A 2,872-nucleotide genomic window follows, 5' to 3' on the forward strand; every position below is an offset into this window, starting at 1 on the left:
AACGCGGGCGGAAGAGAAAACACGCCTGCCCTAGACTGATGAGTTTGTATCTGTGCCTAACACCCTGAAATCCACCTCGAGTCATCAAAAACATGGGGGGGGGGGTGACATCCCTTATGGGGCGGGGAAAAGTTCAAAGCCTCACCGTGTAGCCCAAAGGGTCCTCCTGCCTCAGCCTTCTGAGTGCTGGGATCACACGTATGAACCACCAGGCTCCAGCTGCCTCTCCTGGCCCTGACATCCCCTCCCTCATTACCTTTGAGTGCATAGTTTTTCAACCAGCGCTTCAAAGCAGCTCAGAGGAGCAGACAGCCCCTGGCCTGCTGACACTTGAGCATCATTGTGTTTGTCCTTGGGAGTCAGGGAACCAGCTCCTTCCTGCTCTCTGGCTTTTGCATTGCCACACCTTCTGCCAGACATACTGATCTTCCTCCTGGCCAGCCCGGGAGTTTGACCTACCCCTCTGGGCACCTCTGAAAGGTCACTTCTTTTGTGAAACCTCGCCTCCCCCATGGTCCACACTGAGCTCTTTACGGTCACCCCCCCACCAGGAAGTCTAGCCAGAGCTCCTGCAGGGACAGCCACGGGTCCACTTCCCAAGTCAACTTTGATTCCATCCAGAGAGCCATGCGACTCAAAGGGCTGGGTGAGCTGGGTGTGGAGGTGCACACCTGTGATTCTAGCATTCGGGGAGACTGAGGCAGGAGAGTTCCAGTCCAGGCTGGGCAACTTAGTGAATTAGCAGAACCCTATCTCAAAAAATGAAAAAAAAAAAAAAAAAAAAAAAAAAAAGACTTGGGCTGTAGCTAGATGGGAAAGCCTGGGATCAGTCCCCCGTACTGCACACACATACACTTACACACGCACGTACAGGCATGTGCTTGTGCACACTCACGGTGCCAGCCCAGTTCCACAGCTGCTGGAACCTCCTTGGAAATAGATGTCCTGCCTCCCAGCTGGACCTGCTGAATCAGAAGCTGGAGAAGAGGCAGCACCATCCCCGGCAGCCTTCAACTGCCTGAGGTACACTCAGACCCGAGCCCCTCTGCAGTGCCTGGAACAAGGCAGGTTTGTGTCCGATGCATCTAGAACCTGTAGTACAAATAACCACAGAGAAGCGTAGCTGGAAAGGTCACACGGCGCTTTAAAAAGAGAAAGGAAGCTGCTCCTCCCTCCCTCCTCCCATTCCTGCCTTCAGCTTCTTTCGCTGTGTTTCTGGGTGTCTGCCTCCATGCTTGAAAATCTTTGCATCTGGGGCTGGGGATTTAGCTCAGCGGCATAAGCACCTGCCTTGCATGCAGGCAGTCGTGAGTTCGATCCCCGGTACCGATAAAAGGGAAAAAGACAAAAAACAAACAAACAAAAAGAAAATATCTGCATCTCCCACCACCTTTGGACTCACTGTTAACCCAACCCCCTGACCTCTGCTGATTAAGGACTCTTGGCCCCCACACAGCCCAGGAGGCTGTAGAACCCCCTGGAGTTCCATCACCCCCTGGTGAGTGCCCCCAAGTCCTTGGCTCTGGGGACTTAACTATGTAAACTACCCCAGCATCACCCACTAGATCCATGTTATCAAGGTAAGTTGTATTAATTTTTATGTATTTAAAATGAGACAGAAATTTTAGTTTGTTTTGGCCTTTCTCAACTGACATTATTTATGGGCAAGTCCAGGGCAGATATAGGAGATTCATGAGCACCAAAAGGCCTGGCTCTTTCTACCTGGTTGTTTTGCTACAATTAACATAGGTTTTAATTCATCGTTCATGGCTGCTTGAACTCCGTCCATTGCGTCTGCATCCAAGCCATTAGAGCAAAGGGTACTATTCCCACTCCATGTAGACATTTCCTAAAAATCACATGCATCAGTTTTGTCCATACAGCTATGTTCAGGACAGCTATACTTAGCTGCAAGGGAGGCAGAAATGTATTTTTCCTGGTTGGCTGTCTGCCGGGCAGAATTGGAGTCCTGAGACAGGTACCAAGGGATCTGAGGCCACTTCCTGCATTTCCTCCCCTCTTGCTTGGGCTCATTGCACTCTGGGAAGTGCACACTCCTCAAGCCTGGTACCTGTGCTGCCAGGGAGTCCTGAGAGCCACTCCCTTTCTGGATTTCCTGGTCTCAGGCAGGTCACTGCTGTCTGGAGGACCTTTCCTAAGCCTTGTGGCAGTCTTGTACCCATGAGGCACTTTGGTGTCTGTCTCCACTGCCGTTAGACATTGATTGTGTCATCGCTGTCTGCTCACTGTCTCTTTTGCTGGACTGTGAGCTTCAGGACTGCAGCAGCTCCGTCCTGTCCGTCCACCTGACACATGGAACCCCTTGGACACACCTGTGTCTCCTTCCTCTGGCTGCAAATCTCAGGGAGGCTGGTCGCGCAGCAGAATTGCTGACCAGGAAGCAGACTGTTGCTGTGACCTCGCGCTTGCCTCGTGACATCCAGAAACAGCCCTGCTTTCCCTGCCAAGGCCTTGGCTCCACTCCCCCCGGTGTGCTGCTCTCATGGGCCGAGGCTCAGATCCCTTCAGTATTTTATTTTTTTTTATTTAGAGATTAGACTAACAGAAATGCTGGACTCCAGACTCACAGGCAAAACAAAACAAAGTGTCAGAGCAGAGGGGCTGTTATTCACTGAGAGCTAGTGTCTTAGTATCTTGTCCCAAAAACTGTAACACTGTCTGGGAAAAATATTTTGCTGAGTGCCGAGGAGAAAGGTGACAAATCCGAGCAGCAGACAAAGCCTCAGAGCTCAGGAGGAGGGAGATTGCACAGCTCTGCAGAGAGTCACAGCAAGTATTTGTTGATACTGTGGTCTACATGGAGGAATGTGAATAGTGCCTGATTACAAAGAAAGGTCCCATCCATGAAGTC

The sequence above is a fragment of the Cavia porcellus genome, unplaced genomic scaffold (genome assembly GCF_034190915.1).
Source record: "Cavia porcellus strain 051 isolate PalLab524CR breed Dunkin Hartley unplaced genomic scaffold, mCavPor4.1 scaffold_17, whole genome shotgun sequence".
Taxonomy (NCBI): domain Eukaryota; kingdom Metazoa; phylum Chordata; class Mammalia; order Rodentia; family Caviidae; genus Cavia; species Cavia porcellus.